Source organism: Meles meles, chromosome 1 (assembly GCF_922984935.1).
Source record: "Meles meles chromosome 1, mMelMel3.1 paternal haplotype, whole genome shotgun sequence".
Taxonomy (NCBI): domain Eukaryota; kingdom Metazoa; phylum Chordata; class Mammalia; order Carnivora; family Mustelidae; genus Meles; species Meles meles.
In genome coordinates, this window is record NC_060066.1 from 43,449,092 (window position 1) to 43,471,807 (window position 22,716).

Below are 22,716 nucleotides of genomic sequence, written 5' to 3' on the forward strand. Positions count from 1 at the left end.
CCACCCCTCATCTAAAAATTTACATTCAGTCGTGTGAGCTTGCTAATTTAACAGCTGATTTACAGATGAGAAAACTGCATCATATTTTGTTCCAAACTCAAGCTAATTCAAAATGTTCTAAATCTGCCCTGTCCAATAGGGCAGCCTTCAGCTACATGTGGGTATCGAGCTCTTGAAATGTGTGGCTGGTCCAAATTGAGGTACACCGTAACTGTAAAAATACGGGTTGGGTTTCAGAGACTTAGTATGAAAAACAGAATGTAAACATCTTACTAATATTTCTTATGTTGTTACATGTTGAAATGATAATATTTTGGATATATTGGGTTAAATAAACGATGTCAGTAAAATTAATCTCACCTATTTCTTTTGACTTTTAAAAAGAATGTGGCTACTAGAAGACTTAAAATTACCTAGGGGGCTCACATTTCTGGCTCACGTGATATTTCCATTGGATCACGCTGCTCTCAATTAACATGTCTTCTCTTCTTTCATTAGTTCTAATGTTTAAATATTTTAAACTTTAAAGACAGATTGTGGTTTCTTTTTGACAATTCTGTAGAAAGAAATTGTTCATTTTTTTCCCCCCAAAATATTCAACTTATTTTCCAGGCTGCTTTATGCCTTTAGGTCTTTGCTCTCACGTGTTCTGTCTGGAAAGCCAACATGCCCCAGGCCCACCACCGAGTGAAAGTCCACTCACTGATTTTTCAAGACTTGCCTCAAGTATCACTGTGGTATCATGCCTAAAATTAAGGCCCAGTACAACGAGCTGTCTTAGGGTCTAGTGAGGTTAGCCTGGCCTCCAATGGCCTCACCCCAAGTTCCCCTCCTCACTCTGCTCCTGCAGAGAAGGTACGAGAGCCAAACAACCTTCCTTGTCAGGGGGTCCAAGTGCAGCTCCCGCCTATCCTTGAGTAGTGGGTTTCACTTCCCTGCCAGCCACACAATTATTCAAACAAGCCAATCGCAGCCTCCTGTGGGAACCAGGGGTGCTTACACCTTACAAAGCTGGCCTCCCACAATCTCGTTCAACCTGCTCCAGAGTGCAAGACTGGTATGATCTCGCGTATGATGAGGCATCTTTTTCCCACTGGACATGAGTCTATGTGACTCATAAATTATTGTCCATCCAGGGCTGGTGTCATGTTCGGACATCCCATTAACCCAAGGCTAGAATCTCTTGCTCACCAACACGGTGAACAGGAGGTAATCGAAACCACTGCCTTCTTGCGTAAGGCTTCGCTCATCCACCTCTTCCAGTGTGGAACTGGCCAGCCCTCTCCTTTGCTGCACTTGCTGTACTAGGTATCCTTCAATCTTAGTAACTAGCCCTCTCGCTTGCACTCATTTGCTTATGCATCTCTGTTCTTCTATTAGAAGCCGAAAGCTGATGGAAGATAGCAGAATTTCTCCTGTGTGTTTATATTTCTGGTTCTGAGGGCTGTGCTGGTACCTAGCAGACCCTTAGTAAATGCTCGGCGAATGAACAATTCTGAAAACCATAGCATAGTTGATGCTGGTATTAGGAATTTCCTACTTTTTAAACACAAAGAAATAAATTGAATTTTCCTTAGCCTAATAATTGCTAGTGGAGGGGTAGGGAGGGAATCTGCTTATGATGCCACCTGCTAAGGAAGAGAAGAGGAAGTCTGAGGTGATGGGAAGAGAGCTGGTGACTTCTATCTCTCCTCCTCCCAAAAGCTCTGTGAGTGGTAGAAAGAAGAGGATGACTTGGGGAATAAATTTAGAGAAACGTCAGGTCCATAGAGTTGTTTGAGCAACCACATTTTGTCTTTTAGGGAACCATAATTTAAACAAAAAGATACTCTTCTTAAATTCAAAAGCAAAGAGGGGCACAGTTGGTTAAGCATCCGACTCTTGGTTTCAGCTGAGGTTATGATCTCAGGATTCTGGGACAGAGCCCTGCCTCCGGCTTTGTGCTCAGGGAGAATTTGCTTGAGATCCTCTCTCTCTCTCTCTCTCCCTCTCTCCCTCTGCTCTTCCTGCTTGGGCTAACTCTCTCTCAAATAAATAAATCAATCTTTAAAAATAAATAAATAAAAGCAAAAAAATGCTCACTGTGATTATGGATAACTCAGATTTTTTCAGAGGAGAAGTCCATGTCCGCAGAGGGAAGAAGTCTAGAGTAGGTATGCATTTGGTTGGAGAACAGTAAGATGAATCTAATCTCATAGAAAGAACTGGGCTGAATCCAGTGCAGTTGGCAAGCCTGGGCTTGTAACTGATAAAGCTTTTACAAGGCTAGGTCTTGCTCTCAAGCCACTATGGTGCCTGTACTCTAGGGACATTAGGACCTGCAGAGTCACGGATGGAAGAAGTCCTGCTGAATCAGTCATTAGCCTTTCTCTCAGCCCCTTCCAGGGCCAGACATCTGGTCTCCCACTGCTCTTCTCTGGCCCTTGCCCAGAAGACAGGAGGAGCATCCAAGGCCAAGAACACTGGTGCTCTGCTACTTCTCAGTTTTCTCAAATGTTCCCAGTTGAGTGAAACAGTGATGGCATTATTATCTCTCTGCTATCTGATTTATACTGTCACTAATCTGTACAAGCTAGACTTCGCCAATTAATAAATGACTATTAGCAATTCAAAACAATTAAAACTGTCAGATAAAATATCACAGTCTGGTTTAACTGCATTAAAAATTAATACTGAGATGACTTATATTTCTAAAATGTCCATAGTCGTGGGCTAACTATCCTAGTTAGGACTTTAATTTTTATCTCTATGTAGGTTTCATGTTGAATTGTCCTGTCCTTTACACAATTATTATGATAGTAGATAGTAGATTGTTTTCATGTTTTCGCTTAGCAACAACAGAACAGAACAATAGAAAGTTAGGGACTTTCTATTAGCCCCTAAACGGCTTTAGAGTATGGCTGGTCCCTGGCAATCCTAGTCTGGACTCACTGTTTTCCAATGGAGCTGCCTCTTGCTGCAGGGTGTCATAGGAGTGGAGATGTGGCAAATCAATAAAGGAGCTCCAAAAGCCAAAAGGGATTCAGTAGCCGGGCTCTCTCCTGGACAAGTTTCAGTTCCCAAATAGTCTATTTCACTGATATTCATGGCCTCTGGCCCAGAGGATCTTAAGGGTAGGAAGATAAAATACGGGGTTTATACTTCTGAGATTCAGTTTCCATCTCAGCTTGCGGACTGCCCTCCATTTAGAGTTAAATTAACTTAAAAAGAGAGTGCAAGTACTTTGTTTGAAAAATCTGTTCAGTTTGCCTGGTGATCTAATTTTCAGCCCAGATATGATTTGGCCTCCCTGTTGGATAGTGTCTGCTTTTCATTTGCTGGGTGTTGTTCACAAGGTCCCAGGACACCGCAGGCAGCTGCCAACAGAGCAGCAGACCTTGGAAGGCCAGCCCCCATGCATATTTCTTAACTTCAGAGTCATAAGACTGGCCTCTAGCTCTGCTGCGATTACCCTGGCTTCAAGAAGGAAGGCATGCTTTCTGTTCCGCAAAGCATCTTGTATTATTTTTTAAACATTTTTCTTTTGATACATACCCAAGCACCACACATTTTTCCCCCTTAATTTTTAAACCCACGTACACTTCAAGGGAAATTGAATCCATATGTTTCTGATTCATTTACACACAACTCATCAAAATATTGTTTTAAAAGAGCTAAACTCAAATCCCACAGGGCCCAAGCAGGTTACAGACTTGGCTGAAGACTCTCCCTTCTCTGGTCATGGCTGGATGTGAGCAAACCCAGCTCCGGTGAAACAGGAACCCTCGCACTTCCCAGAGTCTGCACTGAATAGCATCTTTCTTTGAGGTTCCGATAGAACATGGCGATTCCTTCTCCTGAGCCAGCTTTCACTTGCGCAGTTGCTATGGCCCGTGCTTGCCTTAGCCCAGACTGTGGGGAGCAAACTGGTGGGAAAAGTCACTCTCTACATCGTTCTAGCCAAATTGGAATGATCAGAAATCTTCCAGGGAGCCTACTGATGTATATTTTCCTGCCTGATTGTAGACTCATAAAATCATGGAGCTGGCAGGGGCCCTTCAGAAATCATTCTGCTACCTTCACATAAGCCTCACAAAACTCCTAATCAAACAGTAATGCTATCCTAATTATGGTCGCCAGCCCTGTTGGATAGTAGAGGCTGGTTCTTATTTCCTTTTAGGTAATTCTGACCAAAGCTCCACAACTCTCAATGTCAATAATTCTGTTAAATTTAGATATATATCCAAGGTCTGTATGCTTGCCCTCAACTAAATTCTTGAGGTTCCACTAGTTCTCAGATAATGAACTGTGAAATTGTCCTATTTTGCCATTTGGTTGCCTGTAACTGTCGAAGTGAGCATGGAGACTGGCAGGACAGCCAGCCCTGAGAAGCTTTGTCTATGGTTCAGAACTCTTCTCTTATGCCTGACTTAATCAGGAAGCTCAGTCGGAATGGTTGAAAGAGCTGTCAACATCTGGACATCTCTGCCCTGAAGATTCCCAAGGCGATCACGGCATAAAAAAGCAGCGTCTGGGGGTACATTCTTCCATTGCCGATACAGAGATTAGGAATACTGACATTGCAGGCACCACCAAAAGTTTAGCGAGGGGGCTGAGATGCACGGGTGAGTGGGAGCTGGGAGCCTCCGACAGGGTTCAGGACTCCAAAGGCAGCACATTTGCTCATTGGCAAGGGGGCTTCCAGAACACAGGGCATGTCTCACTGCTACCCTGAAAGAACGGGTGAACCTTTCAATAGATTTTTTGATTAATGTCAATTAATGTAACTGCTCTGAAATAGTGGGGCCTCATTAGTATCAAAAAGTTCTGTGAGTTGGCATTAAAATGGCATCAGGCATTCAGCTAAATTCCTGCTTTCCTCAGGGGCCGCCAGCTTGCTCAATTTGCCTGGGGCTTTTGACTCGACAGCCTCTTCCTACATTAAACAAGTGAATCTGGGCACTCTGGTGGGTTCGCAAATCCTGACAGATGTTTCTTTACAAAAACATGCCTGCCCAACATCCCCTGAAAACCTGAAATGGATGAGGGTCTTCCTCTTTCTTCAAACTTTCTCCACATCGCTCATTTACTCATTTTACTCAAATCCACATGAAAGAGTCTGCTGAGCCCAGCTCCAATATACCATTTTGCATTATAACATAGATGTGTCAGAGCATTCAAAGGTGTGTTTATCCCTATTTTAATTTTTCTTTCAGTTACTCAAGTGTTAGAACTGTTTAGTGGCCTTGGACTATTCCTCTGGGTGATTCTTTCCTGGCATCATGTTATGATCTAAATTTATTATGACTGGGTTGGTTGGTGTAGCTAAAAATAAAGAAGGACAACGGGGCGTATCACCAGGGCACACTTTGTATAGGCTTTAGAAGGCAGCTTTTAAAATCAGCTGAATCACTTAGCAACTGTATTGGAAATGAAACACATCCATTTCTAAGTATCCAGAACCTGGGTAGGGTACATGATTTTCACAAGATCTAGCTGTAAACGGGGTGTAGTTAGGCATGAGATTTGTGACTCAACTTTCTTTTAAAGAGTACTATTAATAAAAATACCAGCAGCTACTGCCTTTGGTGCCAAGACATGTGTCCAGTTCTAGCACATCCCGGACATTACCTGATTAGATCACAGCAAGCAGGTGGAGAGAGCAGTCTATAACACCCATTAGACAGACGAGGACACTGAGGCCCACAGGAGTTGGCTCATTTATCCAAGACAACACGGCTAACAAACGGAAGAAGAGGGACTCAGATCCAAGCCAATCTGATTCCAAAGCCTATAGGGAAATGAAAAATAAACATGAAATGAGACAAAAATCAAGTAAAATGGCCTTGGAAGTCATAGGCAGTACTATTAACATACTTTATTTAAAAACATTTCGTAAGAAAAGAGTAATTTTGCAAAAGTTAGGTATTCTGCCTGTTAGATGACTGTCACACTGTAGAACAAGGATGGAATGCAGAAACCAGCCCCTCTGTGATCTTCTCCCTGATGCCCAGGCAGTACCCCTCTGTCTCCCCTCTGCTGAGGACCAACCCCTTCCCTTCTACAGGATCCTCACTCAGCTCTTTCTTCCGTGGTCTTTCTCCCCGGCCAGATGGTACCGCCCTCTGGGGAAGGGATCCGGTGCTCCAGTATTCCCCGCGCCCGGCACAGGGCTTGGCATGGAATGTGTGCCATTCAGCGGGTGGGTAGTGAATGTGGATACTGAAGAAACGGAGCAGCCACCCCTGAAGCCAGAAGGCCACGGGGAAGAAAGAACAGGATTGTAACCTGAGCCAACTTCTAGGGCTGAAGCAAAACCATCTTTAGGTAAGATCTGACCGAGGCTACCAGTTAGCTGCACGGGCTTACCTTCCATCAAAACAGCCTCTCTTAGAGGTCTAGTTGGTGCCATTTGTTTTTATTTTATTATCAGAACGAATTTTCCAGCATCTTCCTACCTAGATGCTAGATTACCTATAAAACAGGTGTGACTTTTATGGAGAAACTTCTGGCTAACCTTTGGACTGTACAGAGGCTTAAGAAAATCATCAAAGCTTATTAAGAACTTATTTATTTAGACAAAAGAGATCAAAACCCTTCTAGGCCATGCTTTGTTCAAAATGCAAGCTGTTGGCTGGTCCCAGCACGGTCCTTTCGTACAATGCAACTGACACCCCTCTCCTTTCAGAACACAGAACATGACACAGGCGGACAAGCAAACATAATTAAACACTGGCCCAAATAGGGTTTTCTTAATTAGTTGTGAGTTTCTATAATGAAAATACCTGGAGATTTATCTGACTTCAAAGTCCCATTAAAGCTGTGCTGCTTCTGTTGCTTTGAAAATTTGGGAGTTGAGGACTCCTCGCCTCGTGCCTCTTAATGATGATAATTATATGATATGCTTAAAAGTGCTTTTGATCTTGGCCTCTCAAAGCACTCAAGTGAGGCATCAATTCCCTCAACCCCACTCAGAGGCAGGCCTTCCTTGTTTACGGACAATGCGCGCTGACACGGATGTCACAGGCGTCGCTGCTTCGGAGGGAGGCTGCCGGCTGCTTTGGTGAGAAGGCACGGGGACACTTTGCAGTCACCGGCCGAAATATCAGTCCGTGGGCATGATGGCAACACCTCACACACGTAGCGTGTCTTATGTAGCTTCTGATCGCATTTAAACAATAACAAAAAATTCGTAGAGGAACCAAGTAACACAACACCCCCTGAACCTATGACATGGTTAATAAAATTTCTCACTCTGTCTTTTCCTTTCTCCGGGAGTTTCTCAGAAGGCAGGGCCCCAACCAGGTGACAGGTGTGCGGCGTAAATCTCATCTCAGGCTACAAGGAGCGATTCCCCACCTTTCCTGCAGTTCCTCAATCTTGCTAATGAAACAATTGGTGGAGTACAGCCGTTCCTCCATGCATCTGTAACTGATTTTGTTGACTTTGTATCTCACTAGCGTGTCAGCTTTTGGTGTCCTCATTCACCAAGCAGGTCACAGACCGACATTAATACCTATTTTGGAAAACTGAATTAGAAGTTAGGCAATTAAAGCTGGATTTTGGCACCCACCTTTCCAAGGAAATAAACTCTATTATGAGCAAGTTGAAGTTGAGTGAGTGTCTCTTGTACGTGGTATAATTGGTACTTTTTTTTTTTTAACCTAAAGTGATTAAATAAATCTTCGATTTGAGCAGATGCCTCACGAGTTGAATTTGGGAGACTTCTCAAGATCCATACAGAGGAGAACTTGATGGAGGGGAATAAAACATGAAGACCATCCTTACTTGTTCATCAGCAGGTGCTAGAGTACCATGCCTTCACCCTATTCCTGCCTCTGAGAGGAAGATGGCCAGGGACCCAGTGACATCAGAGATGAGTGTTATAAACACATATAACTGGGAACTTCTGGCACATTGGAAGAGAGACTTAATGTCAGCAAAGCATCCCTATTTTACATACCCAGATCCACGGAGAGGCTGCAGAATCCAAGAAAATCCAGAGCAAAATAAATAAAACACAACAGAACAAACCTAGAACTTATTTAAAAATTGTTAAAATTAGACCAAGAGTAGCAATGTTATTGTAATTACCTTGAACATCCGTATAAAATACAATGCACATTTAAAAAAAATCTCAAAGACCCTGGTATATTATTTTCTTTGTGGTGAGGAGGTTTGTAAAGTTAAGAAAAAGGAACAACAGCTGATGTGTATTATATTCTTTTCCTATGTGCCAGAATTGTCCTAAGTTCTTCTGGTATAATCTTCCCATCAGCCCTACAATGTGGGTTTTGTTTTCTCATTTGGAGATGCAGAAACTGGGATTCAGGAAGGTTAACTAACTTGCTAGAGGACAGTGTTAATAAAAGAGCCAGGATTATTACTCAAAGCTGTCTGACTCCAAAGCTCACGTTCTTATCCAGGAGATTATTCTGCCTGGAGGATGCAATTTGGGCTGGAAGACAAGGGAGGTGGAACCAATAATGCTAGCACAAGAAAAATCCATCTCATCATCTCATATATTGTTCTTTCTATGGAGAGGTAAGTGCGTGCGCGCACACACACACACACACACAACACACATGCACACACACAGAAGAGAGAGAAAGACATAGGTCCCATCATTACATTTTCTAAGTCTGAGAAGACTGTACGGATTAGCCTAGGTTTTAAAGTTATTATAGTGGGTGTTAAATGAGTACTCAAAATAACCAATAATCGAGCATTAGACACAACAATACATTTTTTCTTTTTTTTCTTTTTTGGTCATTCTGGTCTTTCAGAAAGCAAAACCCTGTGTTGGACTAGATTATTTAAGTTTTGGAAATGAGGCAAATGCAGGTCGTTGCAATGTTGCATTGGAGTACTGTGTACCAGGTCCTCTTCGGGGAGAAATCTTTGCTTTATCTTCTCTTTACTCTTGGTTAGAGCCCCAGCTCTATAAAAACATTAGTCAACTTCGAGATTCTCATTCAAGAGAGACAGAGATGATCCTGTCCACAGAGTAGATAACCCTAAAACTTAGGACTACAGGGGTACCTGGGTGGCTCAGTTGGTTAAGCGACTGCTTTTGGCTCAGGTCATGATCCTGGAGTCCTGGGATCGAGTCCCGCATTGGGCTCCCTGCTCGGCGGGGAGTCTGCTTCTCCCTCTGACCCTCTCACCTCTCATGCTCTCTCACTCTCTCTCTCCTCTCTCAAGTCAATAAATAAAATCTTTAAAACAAACAAACAAACAAACAAACAAACTTAGGACTACATTGTCCTGAAGGAGGTTGGCCAGGTTTGTCTTTATTTTTTTTTTTAATATTTTATTTATTTATTTGACAGACAAGTAGTCAGAGAGGCAGGCAGAGAGAGAGAGAGAGGAGGAAGCAGGCTCCCCTCTGATCAGAGAGCCCGATGTGGGCTCAATCCCAGGACCCTGGGATCATGACCTAAGCAGAAGGAAGAGGCTTTAACCCACTGAAGCGCCCCTAGGTTTGTCTTGAACTGAGCAAACCCACCCTAACATGCCTTAGCTGAGTGATGAGAAGAATCTCTGGTCCTCAAATTTGCCTTTGAGCCAGGCTTACCTCTCCCTGATGTTTCCCTCATTAGTAAGGTATGTAAAAAGTTACGTATGCTAACTTTTTATTTGTATCAGAGTCATGCACTTTTACTTGTTCAAAAATTAAACTCTGGCATCTGAGAAAGCTGAGTAGGTGAGCAAGATACATCTGAAATGGGATTTTATTTCTTTTAAAGATTTTATTTATTTATTTGACAGGGGGTGGGGCACAAGCAGGGGGAGTAGCAGGCAGAGGGAGAGGGAGAAGCAGGCTTCCTGCCAAGCAGGGAGCCTGATGTGGGCCTCCATCCCAGGACTCCAAGATCATGACCTGTCCTGAAGGCAGATGCTTAGCAGACTGAGTCCCCTAGGCACCCCGAAATGGGATTTTAACAACAGGTCCAGTACAGAAGAACTCCAGATAAATAAAAGATAAGAGACCAGGTACACCAGAAACCCCTTAAGCCTATGTAGTTGAGACTTCAACACTAGACAAACTTCCATCTCTGCTCGGGCCGGGCCTAGCCTCTTTGCTGGAGAGAGCTGCCAGGGGCCAGTATTGCCCAATGTGCCCCAATTGAAGAAGACAATCCAATCTTTTCCCAGGCACGGGAAAGCAGAACAGTGCACACTTCTGGCATCTCTTATCCTCTGAGACTGAATAGATCAGAGTCAGGCTGATGTGCTCCATGCATGCCAACAGAGAGGGATAAAACGCTCCAAGTTGTTTCAGGAAGTCAAAGGTCAAATTATTCTGGCAGTTATCTGCGATGATCTAAGTGATACGTTTTAGAGAAGTGTTTCTCAAGTATAATATGCGGCCCTGCTGGAGAGAGCAATTACCCTCCTAATGGACCACAGACTCATCCGAAATGTAAGACATTTTTTGAGTATAATGAAACACGGTTCTTTAGAGTTCCTCTTTCATATGTGGCCAAGTCTACTTGATAGCAACTTATCAAGTTTTTATACTAAGAACAAAATTAAGACTCACCAGAGTTTACTGAGGATTCCAAAGTAGACTACAGGCTGCGCTCCCTTGGCAATATGGCAGCTCTGGGGGAGGAAGGACTTTGTTTTGTTCCCTGCTGTATCCCAGGGCAGCCAGAGGGATGCTTGGCGCACCTAGCAGGTGGTTGATAATGAGGACGGACTGACCTATTCAAAGAGATGGTGGCTCCTCCTTCACATGGGCATAGGCCTCAAGTTTTATTTCCCACCATCTTGGGGGAAGGATACATTGTTATTAGAACATCCACAGCTTGTTGTGATTTTCAGTTGTTGCTGATCTTGCTTTAGAATTAAAAAATTACTGCTAGTTTGGCTTCATCGTTACTAATTTTGGTATGATGTGGGTTGTTTGGCTAACCCTAAGTGTGTAGCTCTGCACATTTGCATCAACATTATTTTGGTCTATAATTTTCCAATAACTAGGTTTTAAGGCATGCCTGCAGTGAGTTCAATAATGAATCATCTATACGTCTAGAGATAAAAGAGACACATACAGGCATCATTTGTCAAACTGTGTTGTCTTCACTAGTTATGTGCTGTCTCTCCATTTGCTCTATTTAAATAAAATGCACTATCAAATGTAACAGAAGTACTAGATTATTTTTAACTTTGTGTCATTGTTTTAGAATAGAAAACTGTAGTAAGTTTATAATTAGTTTCTGAATGTTTCTCATCATCTTCTTAAATCCGTCCCTGGGTTCCTATACATTGAAAGTTAGGAAACAGGTGGGAAAGGAGGGTGTCTGTCCTACTAAATGGGCTCTGATGTCTCCTGTCCCACCGAACTGTCTGTGTTCACCAAAAACGGAGAATCTCTATTTCAGAGCCCAGTGCCTTTGTATGTAGACACTAGCCAAAAACACTGTCTAAAAAGGTACCAAAGAACCTCAAAGTCTTCAGAGAATCCCTCTGAGTTCACCTCCTTCCTAAATCGATCCTCCTTTTATTAGTTTCCTCAGGCTGCTGTAACAAATCCTCACAGACAAGCTGGCTTAAAACATCAGAAATTAATTTCCTTAGAGTTCTGGCCGAAAGTCTGAAATCAAGGTGTTGGCAGAACTGGCTCCTCCATGCCCCTCTCCTAGCTTCTGATGGCTGCTGGCCGACCTTGCTGTTCCTCAGCTTATAGATACATCACTCCAGTGTCTGCCTCTGTATTCATATGGTGTTCTTGCCTGTATGTCTGTGTCTCTGTGTCCAAATTTTTCTCTTCTTATAAGGATACCATTCATTGATATTCTTTTTTAAATTATTTTTCCAAGATTTATTTATTTTTGAAAGAGAGAGAGAGAGACCTTGAGCAGGCAGAGGAACAAAGGGAGAGGGACCCCTTGTTGAGCATGGAGCCCTACACTAGGCCCCACATGGGGCTTGAGGTTGGGCTCTAACCCAGGACCCTGAGATCTTGACCTGAGCTGAAATCGACAATAGGCTGCTTGACCAACTGAACCACCCATGTGCCCCCTCATTGATATTTTTTTAAATGACCCTGGTCATTGTCTTAAGGCAGGCTCTAATCTAACATGATTTCATCTTGACTATGTCTGCAAAAACCTTATTTTCGAAAAAGGTCCCATTTACAAATAGTGGGGATTAGGACTTGAACGTACCTTTCTGGGGGACACAGATTCCCCGCCCCCTGGTGATTATTATCTTGGCTCTATGTCTTGTCTTCCTCTCCTTAATTAACCTTACCCTTTGGTACTTGAAGGCTACGTGGAACCTTCTGGCTTGACCTCCATCCAATACCCTGCAGTCCACACACCTAAGATGGAACTATGCTTACACAAAGTAGGGCCTTGATGAATGTCTGTGGCATGACTTCGTGGTTCCTAAAGTCTCCAAATGTTAATTCTCTTATTTGAAAGAATCAGTACGCCAGAATGTCCCCCAAATGATCACTAATCACAGAAATGATAAGAATTTAAAATATATTTTTTTCTTTTTCACTGAAACAACCATTTTCTAATGGCCACTGGAGAAGACAAAGCATGTGTTGTTGGTCCACTAACATACTTCTCCAAGGCTGGATGCCTCATAAGTTCCCTAAGGCAGACCTAATGACCTCGTTATATACCATGCCCTACTGCACATTTTTGTTTAATCATGTTTCAGAAAAACTCAGTTAAAGCACATACACTGCTTTTTAAAGAGTGACTTGAAGGGTGCCTGGGTGGCTCAGTCAGTTAAGCGGCTGCCTTTGGCTCAGGTCATGATCCCAGGGTTCCTGGATTGAGTCCTGCATTGAGCTCCTTGTGAGGAGCCTGCTTCTCTCTCTGCCTCTGCCTGCCGCTCTGCCTACTTGTGCTCTCTCTTTGACAAAAAATAAATAAAATCTTAAAAAAAAAAAGAGTGACTTGAAGAGCATTTTTATTTCTTACATAAACTGGTATTTTTTAAAGGACGTCTAAGTTAATCTAAATGACTCTGTTGAGAATGCAGAGAGTGGCTGCACAGTGGAGATTGGACTCTGTAGCTAACTGCCTTCCCTGTGATCGTCAATGTGCATAGAACCTGGATGTCCTTCTTGCAGAAAGCACTGGGATTCTTCCCCAGGTCTTGCAGAGTCACAGTTAGAGTGTGAGCTCAGCAAGAAAGCTTATCAACTGCATACCATTACCTTAGGATTTGCCCTTTATACAGCAATTATCTGCTAATAATGGTTGGCACAATAGTTTTGGAGGTATTTTGGGAAAAGAAATCATGTCTTATTTAACTTTGTATTATTGGTAGGGTGGTGTGTGAGTCAATTAATGAATGTGGAAGTAAGGGGGTGCCTGGGTGGCTCAGATGTTAAGCATCTGCCTTCAACTCAGGTCATGATCTCAGGGTCCTGGGATCCAGCCCCATGTCGGGCTCCCTGCTCAGAGGGAGGCCTGTTTCTCCCTCTCCCCTTCCTCCTGCTTGTGTTCCCTCTCTTGTTGTCTCTCTCTCTCTGTCAAATAAATAAAATCTTAAAAAAATATGTGGAAGTAAGTTCAACAGATGAAACAGAGCAAGGCATCATCCGGAGGCAAAATGGCCCTCCAGATGTTATTTTGTCTTAAGAAGACAAGATCAAAGAATAATGATTAAAGAAGAGGTTGAAGGTAAAGCCATGAAAAAAAGTATACTAGGTAAATATGAGGTAAAAGAAAGTTGAGTACAGTACAATACCAGAAACATAGATTTAGTAGAAGCAGTAGTCACATTGCATTTGATTAAGATAGGTTATTAGAATAACACAATTATAAGCTTTATGTAATAAACAAGTACAAAGTCAGAAATTCACATTTAGTGGGTATTCAAGCGTATGTGGGATATTTCCAAAAAATTACCATATAGTAGTCCAAAATGTAAATTTTAACAAATACCCAAGAATCAGAATAATTAAGATCATGTTTTTTTTTTCACTAGAATGAAATTTTATTAGAAATTAAAAATAATAAATAAAAATACATCCAAAAGAAGGCTGTACATTTGGACACTAAAAAACACACTTCTAAATAATTCATGGATTAAAGAAGAAAACATTATGGAAATAAAGTATTTAGAAGGAAAATAATAAAACTACTAACATTGATATTTGTAGGATGAAGCTAAATTAGTGGTTGAGGATTATTTGTAGTTTTAAATGTCTGCTGAAGAAAATAGAAAAATTGACAATTACAAGCTATGCTTTCAACTCAAGAAATTAGGAAAAGGGTGTCACAGTCACTCCAAAGAAAATAGAAAGAAGGAAGTATAAATGAGCATAAATTAAAGAAATAAAAAAATTTAAAACAATAGAAAAGATTGACAAAGGCAAAAGCTGATTTCTTTGAAAAGACTAATAACAGTAAGAAACTTCCGGTAAAATCAATCAAGGATGTAGAAAATAGCAGTAAAGTAGAAAACAGCAATGTTAGAAATTTAAAAGTGAAAAATACATGAAATAGAAATGAAAAACGCAAAAGAATAGTATTCACGATTTATGCCAAGAAATTTGAAATCAATAAAACAATTTCATAAAAATTGTAACAATTACCAAAGTGAACTCAGGAAATACTGGAAAATGTGAATACACTAGGGAGTTTATACCAGTAATCAAACACCTACCATGAAAGAAATACCAGAGGCAGATGATTTTTACAGGTGAGTTTTCCTCAAAAGAATAAATAGCTTATATCTTGTACAAATTGTTTCTGTAAACAAAAAATGCTGGGAACTCTTTTTGTGATTTTTGCATAACCTTGATACCAAATCCAGACGATACAAGGAAGGAAATTTATAAACTAACCTCATCTACCATGATAAAGGCAATAACCTGTATTCAAATAGAATATTTAATATGATATCAACACTTTATGTGTATTGTCCCATTGATACTAGCAAAAACCTTAGGAAGTGGATAGTGGGTGCTATTTTTGACTCTAATTCCCAGCTGAGAAAACTGAAGCATACATTGTCAGAACTTGACTTTTAATGCCAAAATCATAATTTAAGGGAATCAAATCAAGGTGTGTGTGTGTGTGTGTGTGTGTGTGTACCTATATATATACACACACACACATATATAATCTACAACATGAAGTGACTAAAGATGGAAAAACAACTACATTCATGTTGAAAATGAAATATGACACCTGTTAGTATCATTAGTGTATGCATCAACACCGTACTAGAATTTTTTTCCAACATGATAAAATAAGTAAAAGGAATGAAATATATAGGAACTGGAATATAAGAAATAAAAATCGTTCACACATGATATGATGGCCTACACAGAAAAACTAAGAGGATCTACAAACTATTAAAACTGGTAAGAGTCGGGGCGCCTGGATGGCTCAGTGGGTTAAGCCTCTGCCTTCCGCTCAGGTCATGATCTCAGGGTCCTGTTATCAAGCCCCGCATGGGGCTCTCTGCTCAGCAGGGAGCCTGCTTCCCTTCCTCTCTCTCTGCCTGCCTCTCTGCCTACTTGAGAGCTCTGTCAAATGAATAAATAAAATCTTTTAAAAAAACCAAACCAAACAAAACAAAACAAAAAAACTGATAAGAGTCCCGCAATGATGCCAGATATATAAACTATAAATAAAAATCAATGTGTGCACCATAACCAGGAATACTAGATCAGAAAGCATTATTAAAAGAAGAAAAACATAGCTATTAAAAATCATGATTGTAAAGAATATTTAAATAACATAGGGCAATGGAAAGATAATCATGATGATGATGATGTTGAGTGAAAAAAAGTCATACAAAATTATCCTACATCATTATTTTCTTTACAATTTATAAAATCCTATCTTGTACAAGTTTTGGTAGCGATTCCCTGATATATGGAAATGAAGTCCAGTAACATGTCAAATGAATCATGGGAATTGGAATGATATTTTTTCTTCCAATTTCCTGCATCTTTCAAGTGTTTGTAACAAGCTATATTTTGAAAGTGAGTAAAAACCTATGAAAAAGTCTTAATTGAATATGCTAAATAGAACCTGAAGAAAAGTCTTGGACAAATGTTTTTGGTGAAGAGGTAATGGTTCTTGAAGGGAAAGAAGAAGACTTAATTGGGGTGCCCTTATAAAAGCTACAATTCCAGTGTCAAATCAAAACCATGGCCTTGGGGAAAGGAGATTCATTGGCCCCCTAATTCCTCAAAACCATTCATTGCCCAACACTTTCTAATGTCTGCTAAATGATTCCGTGCCCTGGCCAAAGACTACATTGGAAAGAGAAGGAAATGGATCTAATAATCAAGGCAATTGATAGATCTGTTGTTGGTTGCAATTTAAATTAAGTGTAGGATAGAGACAACAGCCTGAAATCTACACAGTTTACCTTTGTCAATCAAAGCTACAAGTCTTCTAACGGTGATGTGATTCTCTGGTAGGTACCAGGTTACAAAAAGAAATTTATCAAAAACTACTTTTAAATATTTTAAAATATTGGGGGCACCTAGGTGGTTTAGTTGGTTAACCAACTGCCTTCGCCTCAGGTCATGATCCCAGAGTCCTGGGATCAAGTCCCGCATCAGGCTCCCAGCTCCATGGGGAGTCTGCTTTTCCCTCTGACCTTCTCCCCTCCCATGCTCTCTCTCACTCTCTTTCTCTCTCAAATAAATAAATAAATAATCTTTAAAAATTTTTAAAATATTTTTAAATACTAAATGAATCACAACCTTATAGGAACTCCAGCTCAGTCTTTTGTCATGGAGATTTTACATTTGGTCCTCTTGCATTGCTGATGTCAGCATGTGGGGCTGCGGTTAGTGAGGAGATCCGTGGGACCCTCAGTTTAAAATGTGTCAGGGCTGGGATGGTGGAAGCCTTTTGTGGCAGTAGGATGCAGTGGACAGAAGACCTTGCTTCAGAATACTTTGAGTCTTGTTCTGGCACTTTCCAGCTATGTGACTCTGGGCAAGGCACTTCGGTTTCTGAGCCTCAGTTGTCTTGTAAAATGGAAATAATGAGAACACCTATGTTGCAGAATTGTTGTGAACATTTGACTAAAGAACAGGAAGAACTTAGTGTGATCTTAAGTTAACTACTGTTTCATAAGCTAAATACCAATTTCCAACCTTTGTCTGATAATCTGTTGTCATAGATAGGTCAGTTGATAAAAAACTCTGCCAGTTTAGCACCTGGGGTGGCTTGGTTGGGCTGCCGACTCTTGATTTCGGCTCAGGACACGATCTTAGGGTCCTGGGATTGGGCTCCAGGCTCAGTGGGTTCTGCTTGAGGATTTTCTCTCTCCCCCCACCCTCATACCCACCCCCCTGCTTGCTCTCTTTCTTTCTCCAAAATAAATTAAAAACCTTTAAAAAAAAATCTGCCAGCTTCATTGTCCTTTCCAACCTTCAAAAAATTCCCTTTCTCTGAATTCATGTATTGTAATAGCACTTATAGATAAAGCCCAGATTTCCTCATTCTTGAAGAAAATTAGCAAATTCTGAAGGGTATCCGAACTATATAGTCTTGTTCTCTAATTTAGGTTGAGAGCAGTCTTTAGGAAAATGCTCAGAAACAGGAAAAGTCCAGAAGGTATGCATAAGCCAAGTACTGATAAGGCTCGAAATGAGGCACAAAAACACTAAGTTCAGCTTGAGTACATCCCCAAAATAGGGAAACGAAGCCAAAGGGTTGGGAGCCAGGCGGCTTCTGGAAACAATCTGGGAGTTAAGCTAGAGGTTCTAAATAAAACTGAGGATACTTGGCTGGCTCCTTGATGGTTGGCCCCAACTTCGAGGTGAATCTGCCTCTTTAAGGACTCAGAGGAGGGTGGGCAATGTATTTTTCTAATAGCTGTCGACTATGAAATTGTTTTTGAAAGAAAAAGAAAAGTCAGTAGCTATCACAGCAATCGAGAAACCAGATTACAAAATCCTTTATCCTCTGCTTATACGTTGCTGTGGCCCTCATGGTAGTAAGTATGGAATGCTTAGAAGGGGAAATTTTGGGCTGTCAGTCCAAGGAGAGAAGTGAAGGAGAGAAGTGAAATCAATGGAATTATGCAGGAAACATTCACAGAGCTCTTATTTTGTTCATCTCCGACAAATCTGGAAGTTGCTTTTTTGCCCGACAAATGGCATTGGCTTTGTACATCCCTCCTCTTGGATAGTTGAGCAAGACACCTTTGACCCTAAGAGAAGCCAGAACACCAACAAAACAAAGTTGGGAGGGAAAACCATTCTATCTGCAGGCATTTGAGGAGTGTATTGGAATAAATGTGGTTTCTTGTCTGTGGTTGTATGGACTTAGAATTTAGACTTATGCAGAAATGAGGAATTTTAAGTGTCTTAGTGATAAAAGTTTTTAAGAAAAAGACTAAATTTATCAGCATAGCCCCCCTCCTCCTCCCCCCAAAAAGGTCTAAAACCTAAAACATGGTGAGGATTTGGAAGACTAGAGAAGAAAAGTCTGAGTAGTGGCAATTTTGTACCACTAACAAATGAAAATATTGTTGAAAACCAGGACTGGTGCATTCGCAGTCGCTATTTCCTGCGTCTGTATCCACATAAACTGCATTTCCACTTCTTGAAACAGAACGACAGAAGTATCCTTGTGCCTTCCTCAGATCAATGTATAAATAACTAAAAAGTAACTGTGCTAGAGTCCATGTTTACCTTGGATGAACGCCCTGATTTTTTTTGGTGCCCCTTTAAAGCAAACATCTGAGAAGACTTGTCTGTGTTCTGTCTTCCCTCCTGTACTCGCTAGCCCAATCAGATTTTGTTCCCGCAGCTTCACTTAGGGCTTTCATCTCATCAAATCCAGCAATCCGTTCCCTCCTGGGTGTTAGTTGGCAAATCAGCAGCTTGTTCTTGACTGCAGGGACTCCCCATTCTTTTTTGGAATATATTTTTCTCTGGAACCCTGAGACATCACCTGTCTTCTCATTCTTCTCCTTCCTCTAGACATGACACGGTGGGCGCCTCCAGGGCTTGATTCACAGTCCTATCCATTGTTCTGTCAATTTTCTCTTTGTAGAGAGTGTATTTCATTGAATCCCCTGGTTTTAAACATCATATAACACAAAGCAATCTCAGTTTCTGCTTCTACCCTGACCTTTTCTTGGGGCACCAGACTCACGTATTCGATTGCCCGCTTAATATCCTCACTTTTAGGTCTGAGTATCTCAAACTAAATAAGTCCATTATGGGACTCCTGATCCTTTCATCTTGATTTTTCCCCAGTTTTTTTTTTTTTTTAAACTAAATTAGTCTCACTATCATCAAACCATTCTCTCAAGCCCAAATCCAGGACTCATTCTTGCTACCTCTCCCATCCAATCCAGCAGTAAATTGATTGCTCCTGCCTCAAAGAAAACCATATTTGGAAAAATATATTCTCACTCTACTACAGTTCAGGTGGGAACCACCAGCATCTCTGACCCAACCATGGCAGGATCCCTATGGCTGGTTTCCTGGCTTCCACTCTTGCTCACATAGTCTGTTTGACATACAGCCAACTGACTCTTAAAATGCATCTCAGATCATGTCATTTTCCTGCTCAAAACTCCCTGCATCTCAGTTCGTTTTGAATAAAACTCGAAATCCTTCTTTAGGCACACGAGGGTCTCTGCACATTTGTCCCTGCCTATTTCTCTGCGCTTGTTTCCTACCACTTTCATCAGTGCTTAGGACCCTTCCATTGACGTTACACTTACTGTTGAGGGGATGAGGCGCCCTCATTTTCCCTCTGCTGGTCCCTCTTCCTGGAGGACTCTGCCCCCGGGCCTTTGCACAGCTGGCAGCACTCGCATCTTTGCTCCTGCACCACCTCCTAAGAGACTTCCCAGTCCACCCTAGGGAAGTCGCAGTACTCCCTCTCCTATCCTTCTCTGCGCTTTACATGCTTGTAGCACTGTCCCTAGCTCAGGTCATCTTTTTCACTCGTTTTCTTGTCTGTTTCTCTCACTGGAATGTAAATTCCATGAGGACGGAGGCATTGGCTTTTTTTTTTTTTTCCTGTTGGAGCCCCTGCATGTTGAAGAATGTCTGGAACAGAGCAGTTGCACTGGTAACTCGTGGCAGGTGTAAGCAAGAAGAGTGCCTCTTTATACACCTACAGCCAACTTTCTCTTTTGTAGGATAGAAACCTTTTTGCAGTGTTTAGTGTGATTCTCTGTCCCATCCTCCCCCCCCAAAATGGGTTAACATCACACAGAATGAAAGACCATTTTGTTTTCCCATCACTGCATGAATTAAAGCTCACAGGTAGATAACCAATAGACGGCCAACTTCCAAAGCAGAGAAAAAACTCGTGACTCTTCCAAGTCATTAGCCAAGTGCAACCACGTTTCCTTGTCCCGTGGCAGTCCCGTTACCATCGCTTCCTTTCTTTCCTCTGGCGCTCCTGTCCCCCACCGCAGCTCATTTGGAAGTTATAAGCCCACAGACACCGGTGGCAGGTGGCAGGGGCTGACAAACAGTAGGTATTTTGCTCCAAGGCACCCTGTGATTTAATGTACCAGTAGAACCTGTCTCCTGATTTATAGATTGATGGATCACAAGGACTGCCTGCGTAGATATTGGGGAGGCAACATCAGAATTCACAAGGCTGGGGCGCCTGGGTGGCTCAGTGGGTTAAAGCCTCTGACTTCGGCTCAGGTCATGATCCCAGGGTCCTGGGATCAAGCCCCACATCGGGCTCTCTGCTCCGTGGGGAGCCTGTTTCCTCCTCTCTCTCTGCCTGTCTCTCTGCCTACTTGTGATTTCTCTCTGTCAAATTAATAAAAAATATTAAAAAAAAATTCACAAGGCTGTCTGTCCAAAGCATGAGCCAATATCATTAGTTAATGAAACTGGGAGTCCTGGTGCTTCTTTCTGCTCAAAACCAGAACCAAAACAACCTCACAGTCTTTAATCACCAAAGGTTTGCAGACCTGAATTAGATCAGGTAACTTTTTGTCTAAATTGCTCTATGTGTAGAGAAAGAGTCTAAGGTAAAAAAGTTATGAAACTTGCCCAGAGTCATGCACCAGCCCAGACTTCCCCCTATGTGTTGGATCACGTATGACTCGTTGGACACCATGGTCCCTGTCTAATGACGGACTTCCACCAAAATATATTTCCATTGGAATTTTACGTCCCTGGACAGTTATCCCCAATCCACACCCACCCCAATATTTATGTCATATTAACTGTATCAAGTACCTCGACTTTGGGTTTTATTAATATAGACTCATGAGATCTGAAAGGAATTGTTTGCTCTGGCCCTCATTTCTACAGAACTCTAGTAACATCATCCTTCCCAAGAGGTATATAACTAAAATCCTTCCCCATAGTGACCTTGTGTGGTATTTCCTTCACATTCATAAGCAAAAATAGTTCTACAGAATTCATCTTTATAAATGATGTCAAGCTGTCCTCCATTTCCAACCGATTGGCTAAGAGGCAGGACCGTGGGATGGCGGGACCATGTGCCCTGCAGTCACATCTCGGGGCCCTATCCTCTTTTGATTGTCAGTAATCACTCATTCTGCTATTTTAGGAAAGGTACTTAATCTTGTCCCGTGTCAGTTTTCATATTTATAAAATAAAGATAATAATAACTTACTCATAGGATTTATAAGGGCTGATTGACTTAACCAACATAAAACACTTAGAACAATGCCTGGAACACACTAAGTGTCACATAATGTTGCCAAAAAGGGAAAATACTTCGATGATGAAATACTTTCCAGAAAGGCTTCCTTTATCTGCCCTTCGATGTTTACTACAAGGAAGGTGGCACACTGAGATTGACTTCCCCAAGATACAGCGAAGCAGTAAACACTACAATTACTGTTTGTAAGTTCGTAACAAAGTTTGGAACGAAAAAATTTGATTATAAAATTATCCCACTTTTTGCTCCATTACCAAAACCAGAAGGGCAAACATAAGGCAAAAAGCAGCAACTGGGGCAATGTACTCATTATTTCAACACTTAGGCTCTCTCTGAACAACTTGGAAATTAAATCCTGTGTAATATTTTGGCAACAATTTAAAAAGCAATAATAATGGATGTTTGCCAAATCATCAGATTTGCTTTAGTAAAGGGATAGCTTAATATCTGACAAGAGTTATGGCTACGTTTAAATTTTCTTCAAGTAAGAGTTTAGTAAATTAATACATGTAGAATTTATTTACAAAACTGCTTGGTTAGTTTGTGAAAACATGCAGCAAGGAAACCCCATTTTACAGAGAGAGTGTAAGAGGGAGAGAAAGTAAGCTTTCTTACTTTCTTAAGTAAGTTTTTTTAAGCAGAACGGAAGCTTTTCTAAACTCTTATCATTTGTGAAAGACTCAGATCTGAGACTCTGAAAGTAAAGTCTGTTTCTCAAAGATGATAAGCAGACTCTGACACCAAAATTCCTGCCTTCAAATCCTAGCTGCATGACTTTAAACAAGTTACTTAACTTCTCTGCCTCAATTTCCTTTCCTTCTAAAATGAAGATGATAACAGTACCTATATCTAAGGTTGTTGGGAGGATCGAATGAGTTAATACATGCAAAGCACTTAGAACAATACCTGATAAGTGAGTACTCCATAGATCCTAGCTCTCATAAATTTATCAATTTCTATGTCAGAAGTTTATTGGTCAAAGGAATTAGGATGAGAAACTACAAAGGAGAGAGGGAGGGGGGAAGAGGAAGGAGGGGGAGTGAGGAGAAGGAGAAAAAGGAAAGGGAGGAAGAAAGGAAAGAAGGAGGGAGGAGGAAGGCAGAGAGGC